This window comes from Pipra filicauda, unplaced genomic scaffold (genome assembly GCF_003945595.2).
Source record: "Pipra filicauda isolate LSUMZ 115617 unplaced genomic scaffold, ASM394559v2 scaffold50_size3627746_pilon, whole genome shotgun sequence".
Classification (NCBI taxonomy): domain Eukaryota; kingdom Metazoa; phylum Chordata; class Aves; order Passeriformes; family Pipridae; genus Pipra; species Pipra filicauda.
In genome coordinates this window covers 3,257,053-3,265,271 of record NW_024104654.1, presented here as the reverse complement: position 1 = coordinate 3,265,271, position 8,219 = coordinate 3,257,053, and the positions used below count along the sequence as shown (strand labels likewise).

Below are 8,219 nucleotides of genomic sequence, written 5' to 3'. Positions count from 1 at the left end.
CTTGCTTTCCTGCATTTTTTTTTCTTGAGGTTGATTACACAGTGACACGGAACTTATATTGAATGTTTCCTTTGAGGATCTACTTGCATCTTGGTTTCATATTTTTTGCTAGTCTTTCAGTATTCCAGCAATCCAGGTATATTAGAGGAAAACAATAAAGAAAACACAAAATAGTTAGTAGTCTCAGGAAAATATTCCTGAAAAACATGAGTAGCATGGTAATATCAATACCATTGAAAATATGAATAGTATGAGAAGCACGTACACAGCCTTATCAAGGCTAAATAGTTTTGTGATAATGGAAAATAAACTCAATTAACAGAGATGTAGAAATGCATAAAGCATCTGAGGTTGTGCAATGCCTGTATCTGCTAGCTGTCCTAAACCAGTCACCTCAGCCAAAACATGGTTCCCCTTTCTGTGGGGTGCGGCTGTGACTGGAGGGAAAGCAATTTATTTCAAAAGCTGATTCAGCAAGAAACTCTGCAGGGGCCCATCAATGTACCATTAATAATCAGAGATGCTGTAATGATTATTGCTTGCATTGTAAATCATTTGCTTAACACTATTTATTTTAGCATTATTCAGCAATTTTGTGTTTCCTGAAAGATAAAAAGGTTTCCTTATCATGAAATATGCTCCTCAGCAGGAACCAACAAGCTGTATAACAGCCTTTCAAAATATTATTTCTTCTTATGCTGTATCTTTTTTTTTGGTGAAATTAACTATTCAAGAAAAGGAGGTTCTTATAAATTTGATCTAAACCAGCGATATTATAAGCAGAGACTAAGAAAATATCATGCTCACTTCTAGTAACTCATCTTGGCTTCGGTCTCCAATAACCCTCCCTTTTCATTACTCTCTGAAGTCTGATTCTTCCTCCAAGTGAAACTAATAGAAGATCAATCCTGGACATCTCTTGGTATGCCAGTCCAAACCTGTATCTGCTGCCTTTAGAGGGCTTTTCTGAAGCATGATTTAACTAAAAAATAGTATTGGTTCAGAAAAAAAAGCTGATTCCATTATTCCTTGCATTTAATTTAACCACCTTTTTTTTTCTTTTAATGAAAACTCAATACGGATTCAATGCAAATTGTTTGGCAGATTTGCTTTATTTGCAAATTCAAAGGCAAGGTCAAAACAGCAGTAATAAAGCTGTGCCTGAGTTCCTTTTTTTTATGAGATGTACATATTATTAAAAATAGCATTTAAAATGTCATGAATACAGAGGAGAAAAACGAAAGCTAAAAATGAATCCAGGAGCCTGGGAAGCAGCTGGAATTAAATAAATGTTAATTAATACCTTGCATCACACAGGCTACTTACTTGTATAGATGGAGCGGAAAAAAAAGTACTGGTAGAGATAGGTCTGTTTGAAACTAATATTTTTCAAGCTCAAGATCCCATTTTCAGCATAAAAAGAGCACCACTGAATGAGTATGAATGCAGCTGTATTTTAACAATACCAGGTCCTTTCCCCTCTCTTTTATTTTACAGTCTCTGAAGAGACTCTCTTGCTGCATATGTGTTTTAGAAAAAATACTCTCAATTTGAATAGAGAACAACGTTTTCTCAAAACCTAGAGACTATTTTCCTCTTAGGATTTTTGTCACACTGAGCCCGTATGCTGAGTAAAAAGCCTGTTGCTTCCTTCTTTTAGGGTTATGTTGCTTAATGACTTCTTTTCTGTTTGCTTTGCTAGTGATCATAAAACTGTCACCATCTGCACTTCAAAGCTGGCTTTCTGCTTTTCGCCACGAACCTTGACTGATTACAGCCGTGGTTCTCAGCTGTTCCTTCTTACCACAACTGATATTAGTATCTTAAATACAAATAATTTTTCTGAAAATTACAGCAATACCGCATATTATTTCTGTGAAAAGGAGGTGCTCCTGAACCCGGAACTTTGCTGTAAGGCAAAATGTGGATAACTGGGTAGTGGTAGTGGTAAAACCGGGTAGTGAGTTCAGTAAATGTTTGGTTGCCAAAGATGATTGACTTGAGATGGCGTTCAATAACCTCTACTTTCAGCTGTGATTATCTATTGACTAAATGATATTTATTCAATATTATTTCACAGCTCCAGGCACCACTGCCCCACCACCCGTGAGGGTCCAAGTGTCTGGAGTGGAGCAGCCTGAGCCTCCGAGGATATGGACAAGCTGCTGAGCTGGTTAGATTAGCTGCTCATCATCACAGTGGGCTCTACTACCTAGTGCTCTTCTCTAGAGCATCATTCCAAGCCATGATCACTGTGGAGCTCCTGAGCTGTCTGTTCCAAACAAAGGCCGAGCAAGCCTCCGTAATCTGGACAGCCTGCTGACCTGGGCAGGGCAGCTGGTCATGATCTCTGTGAACTTGCTGGATTTGGGTGTACTGCGTTTGTTATCATTATTTATTGGAGAACCCCGAGCCATTAAAGTTCGCTTGGCAATTGTTCTACCAACCCTAGCCCTCCAAAATCTCATTCATATGATAAAGTCTCTCTTACTTTTTTTTCTAAAGGCTTTGCAGAAAATAACAAAAGCCCCCGCCACGGGGATAACCACAAAGGATGCGAACCCGCGCCAAGCAGGAAAGGGCACATTGTTGGGGCTGGGTCAGCAGCTGCATCCCTCGCCAAGCACCTGCCCTGCGGTAGGGCGCCTGTCGGTATAAACGTGAATCTCTCGGGGGCCTGGATGACCGGGAGTTGGATTCAGCAGGAATTGGGTCGCAAGGGCAAGCAAAGGGCAGCGGGCGTGGATGCCTGTGGAATGAGGGCAGAGGTGCCTCTTCTTGCGAGCAGAAAAGGGGCCGGGAGGCGGCTGGGTGAGAGCACAGACCCCACGAGCAACGTGGGGGAGACGCCAGATGGCCCTGGGGGCTGCGCGGGACCGGGCACCGCTGTCCTACCGCCGGGGCCGGGCGGGGAAGGGGCAGCTGTGGCGCCGGGTAAAGAGGCGGCTGCTCCCGAGAGGAACGTGGGTCTCGGGAGCCCGAGGACAGCCCCCGCACACCGGCGTCTCGGGCCACCGAGCGGCGACAGCCAGGCCAGACCTGGGCTGGGCTGGAGGGGAGGGAACGACGGGCACGGCCGAGCCGACCAGCGGGAGGGAGGAATGAGGGCAGGAACGAACTGCCCTCCCCCGCGCTCGCCCACTCGCGAGCCCAGGTAGGGGTCACTGATTGACAGATGTCCCCGCCCTCCCGGCGTTCCCATTGGACACTCTTCACGTCAATCAGCGAGCGGCGCGGCCAAATCCTGGTTCCCATTGGCGGATCTCGCCCCGCCCCTCGCGGCACGGGCCATAAGGGCTGTGAGGGGGCGGGGCCCGGGGCCGGGGTGGGCGGAGCGGCGGCGGCTTAGCCCGCGAAGGCGGTGGCGGCTTAGCCCGCGAAGGCGGTGGCGGCCGGAGCGGCGGAACGGCAGCGGCTGGAGCGGGATCGGGATGGGACGGAGCGCGGCGCCAGGTGGGTGCGGGGCTTTCCTCCCGCGGCCGCCGCGGAGGGAGGGAGGGAGGGAGGAAGGGAGGAAGGAAGGGCAGCCGGCGGCTTTCGGAGGGTCTTTTCCCCGCCCGTGAGGGGCGCGGACGGGGAGCAGCCGCTTTTTAGCGGTCTCCCGCCGGCGGGGATAATCCCGACGCTGCCCTGCGGGAAACCCCTTTCTCCTGCCGGCCGCGGCGGGGGCGGCGGTGGGTCGCTCCGGGGCTGCCGGCTGTGCTCCGCTGGCCGGGCTGGGCTGCCCGTCCTGGGGCCCTCCCGCCTCAGCTTTGTTCGAGCCCTCCCGCCGGCCTCGGCCCCTCGCCGGAGCCGCGGGGCACGTCCCTCTTCCCCCGCCGGTCGGGGTGGAGGCTGTGGAACCCCTGTGCGTGGGGCCGGGGACAGGCCCCCGGACTGTGCCCCGCAGCCTCGGGGCGCTCCGGTCGGGCTGGAGCGGGAACGCGGTGCCCATTCCCGGGAGCCGCCAGCCGGGGTCTCGTTCCCCGCTCGTGTTCGCCCCCCACGAGTGACCCCGTGACATCGGCAGGGCTTTCTGATGTCCAGCGGTCTTCAAGTGCTTAAAAATAATCGTCTTTGGCTTTGAAGGGCGCTGGGAGTCCTTGACAGCTCGGGAACTTTTAAACCCTTCCCCTCCCACCCCCGGTGGTTTTTTGTGGGTTAATTGTTTTTTCGACTTGCTTCTGAAGTAAATGTGCCGCTGAGAAGAAGCTAGGAGTCTGAGTGAGTGCAGGCGTGTGAAGACGGGGATTTATCTCGGCTGAATGTCTAACACTGACCTAAAAGCAGTTAAGAAATGCTTTATTTATTCTTTTTCTTCTCGTTTCTGATTCAGTTCAGTAATCGCTGCAGATAACTTAACAGGAGAAGGGCTGATAGTTTTAGGTTGAGCAGCAGTCTGTGAAGTGGGACCAGTAGTTGAGTGATGGGTTATTGGATGCAGTTGTGAGGTTCCTTGATAGAAAACATTTCTAAGCACAAATGGTTTAGTTTGTGTGCTGCTTGTGCAGGAATGGGAAAACGCTGTCTAGCTGTGGTTCTTTTGCCTTTTTTGTAAACTGCAGGGAATAAGGGGAACATATTCCTATTAGAAAAAGATGGGGGCAGATTGTGAAAGCAGCCAGGAACTTGAAGAGACTTTAAATCTGGGGACAAGGAGGTTTGTTTTGTCTTGCCTATTGTGCAAGACTGGCCCATTTTTTTTTTTTGGTCCTTTTTTTTAAAACTTTGCATAAGGAATCAAAAAATGTTACATTTATAGCAGACAGACTGTTGTTTTGACTTTGCCTGATACAGTATTTTCCATAAGCTAATGAGTGTACTTGAAGAAAGGAATGAAGTAATGGAATAAGACTGCAGTTCTTATCCTCCAGCATGCTGTGCCACACCACAGTGATCTGTAGTTCAGGTGGTAAATTATTGACCTCCAATATATGGAGGCTGATGTGATATGGAATAATTATATTAGACTAGTGCTCAATTTGGAAACATGTTAGATTGAAGTTACAGTTTAGAGTACTTGCAAACTTAAAGGATTCAAGATTCAACCCTGTATTTGAGCCATGGAATTGAGCTTTGTTGTTATGTTACAGCTTTTTGCCTTTAAGTTCTCATCAGAAGAAAATATGCTAAGATGGAAGGACAGTTATCTGCTCACAAGCCCTAAGTCATTCTTACTCAGTAAGAATGCGGCTTTCACTAAGTCCTTCAGAAAGAATTAGGATGTTTTATCTGCAGCTCTTCAATTGAGACCAGGACCAGACTATGTTCCCTTGAATGATGTGGGAACTGGATTTGTTTCCAGCTGAATTTTGGGGATGAGTTGTGCAAAGCAAACTTTTTCGGTCCCTTGCTGGAAGATTGCTTTTGTGTTTATATAGCTAGCAGCAGTATGAATGGAGTTATTAGGCAGTGAACACAGAGGTTTTGTTGTACATAAAATAATATATAATTGAGCCAGTGCTCTTCTCATTTTCCATGGCTGTTTTCTTCAAATAAAGAGAAAATATAAAACATTTTTTAATCAGATACTGAAACAATAGTCTTGATTATACACAATAGTTACTGAAATTGAATGGTCTTTGTTAATCTTCCCATTTGTCCGTGCAAGTATTAAAAAATGAGTTTACATGTCAGAAATAGAATCAGTCATGCTTAAAAAAGGTATTTTCATAGCAGGAATAAGTTATTGAGGCTTCTTGTTTGATTTAGATGGTACAACACATGACATTTGGTAGTTAATAACAGCATAAACCTGCTTTGTTTTTCAGTGTATGCCTTGTCTGTACAACATGCCTCACAGGATTATGATTTTAGGAGTAGCAATATAAACTCCTTAAGGATCAGCTGCTCTTTGGTATCCCTACTTCAGCTTAGGTTTATTTACATTATTCTTCAGTGAGAAGGTACATGCCATATATTTTTCTGATATAAGAATAATAGTGTCTGTGGGCAATATGCCTGTATGGAGGAAAGAGGAGGAAAAGCCACAGTGTGACAGATGATAGGAATACTATTTTGGAGTTTCTCATACAGCGATTAGAAGGACAGGGTTTCTGAGAACCTAACCAAACTAGAGCAGATACTTTGTTGAAGAATTCTTGAAGAGCTAATGGTAGCTGAGTGTTTCAGTCACTGTATCAGTCTCACCTGGACAGTGAATTAGCTTTCATGCCTTTGCAAGTCTTCCTTTTTTGATTAAACTTCCTGCATGGATAGTCACATCTTAGTGGAGTCTTTGTTCTTTTCAGCAGCCTTCTAGAGCTCTCTTGACTGCTTTTCCTGAGGAAGGAGCAAGAAATATTGTTGCGGTTAATTGCAGTCTGCTCTTGCAGGCCTGTCTTTAGTTGGTGTGTATTTAATGTTTCTTGTAACTGAGCTTGAATCTGATACAGGTTGTATAATGCAGACCTTTTTGGACTTTTTAATTCAAATGTGATGTGTTATCTTCCTGATTCACGTGTGGCTCCAATTAAAATTTTTGGACTTGTAGTCATTCCTGTGACTTATTTTATTTTTGCTTGCATTGGATACTGAGGTACAGGCTGTGTATCGCGAATTACACTACTGAACAGGCTATGTGTGTCCACTGGGTTATGATATGAAGATTTGTTGATTACCTCAGTAATGGAAAGATAGTAGTATACAGTACTGATGGGGAGCAATTGGTTTTATCAAGCTCATTTCGTAGTTCTCTAACATTAATGCCCTTCAGTATATGGAGATCATTGATAGGATCAGATTACAAATGTCTTCCACTGTTGTATATAACTGTACTTTGCCTTCAGAAACTCCCCTGTACAAGGAATATGATGGGTCGCAGGCTGACTGCTTATTCTCTTAAAAGAAAAGATAAAAAGGTACAGGGTGAATGATAACTTCCACGTGTGGAGTACTGGCATCCAGAATACCTGTAATCTAAGAAAAATCAGTGTCTCGACTAAGACTTAAATTGAGGCATCTTGAGCCTTAGTACTTACATTCTCTTCTTAGTCTGCCTTTAGAGGTAATAATGAAAATAACCTGAAGCTATGCCAGGTTTATTTGTTCAAGTTCAACCAAGTGCTTTCCTTCACATTTAACTGTTATTTAGATCTAAGTGTTCAGAAGCCAACCTGTGGTAAAAGCTGTTGAAATGTTGCACTGGGGTGTGGGTTTTTATGTGGAAAAGCGCTGTTGTTTTTCACCCCTCTTTTGAAAACTTGAATAACTGAAATATTTTCAGCTACTGATAGATGTAATTTCTTTGTCTGCCAAAAGGGGACACAAAATATTTGGGAAGAAATTAAGAAATTTGTTTGTAGAAACAGCTGGAGCTCAAAATGGAAGTATTTGTTCTGATTTAGGCTGTAAACTTGGAGTTCATCTTGTTTGATTTCTTTATTTTTGGCAGGTGAGATAGTTGAAGGCTTGTTAGTATGGTGAGCATTTGTTGGCTTTGCTTGGTTGTTCTTTTTTGAAAAAATCTGACTTTGTGTTGAGGATTTATAGGTGTCTTGAATTTCAACACATTGTGAATTAGTTTTTTCTTTCACATACTGAAGTATTCTGCCATTAAGCTGATGTTAATTTCTGGGTTTAGAATTGATCCAGAATGTTTGGTTTATTTTTTGGTGGACCTCTCTGTTTAGCAGTATTTTAGTTACTCCTTTTGAAGATTCTTGGAGCTCCTTCCTACCTGTTAGTGACGAATATAATGTCTTTATTCTAATGGAGTGTCAGTATCTGTTCACAATTCATGTTTTACAGTCATCATAATTGATATAAATAGAAGTAGCCTATGCTAAGGCAGTTGTACCTTCCATTAATTTGTTAAAAGTGAGTTTTAGGTTGACTTAAATGTATTTTTCTTCAGGAGAAGAAAACACCTGAAATTTTAAAATGTTGTGCACAGAATTACAGGCTGGCTTTTTTTTCTCTCTAGTTCCACAGATCAAAAATCTATTTTACTGTTTCTTTGTCATGACCTTTTATTCTACATCCCTGTTGTGGAAATATGCCTGTTGCAGAAACTATAGGAAAATTTCTTGAGCTAAAACTCTATCAAGCAATATTCATTTACCCAGCAGCATGCACAAATAAATTTACATAAAGTAAAAATATTTATTACCTTGAAGTTCAAATGAGACAGACTTTTTGGAGGCTTATGCAGGCGTTATGTTTCCTCTTATGCTGGTATAAAAGCAGAGGAAGTTCAGGTTGGGTGTTAGGAAAAAAGTTCTTCACCAAGAGTGGTGGTA

General features: G+C 43.8%; 1 protein-coding gene across 2 annotated transcripts in view; it reads left to right on the top strand.

Moving 5' to 3' along the window:
• The first annotated feature begins 3,374 nt into the window (after positions 1-3,374).
• Positions 3,375-8,219, top strand: part of WASF3 (WASP family member 3) — a 70,693-nt gene continuing 65,848 nt past the window's right edge. For both annotated transcript variants that reach the window (XM_027727190.2, XM_027727186.2), the window contains exon 1: positions 3,375-3,453. The gene's annotated coding sequence lies outside the window, so the exon portion shown is untranslated. The remainder of the gene's footprint in view (positions 3,454-8,219) is intronic.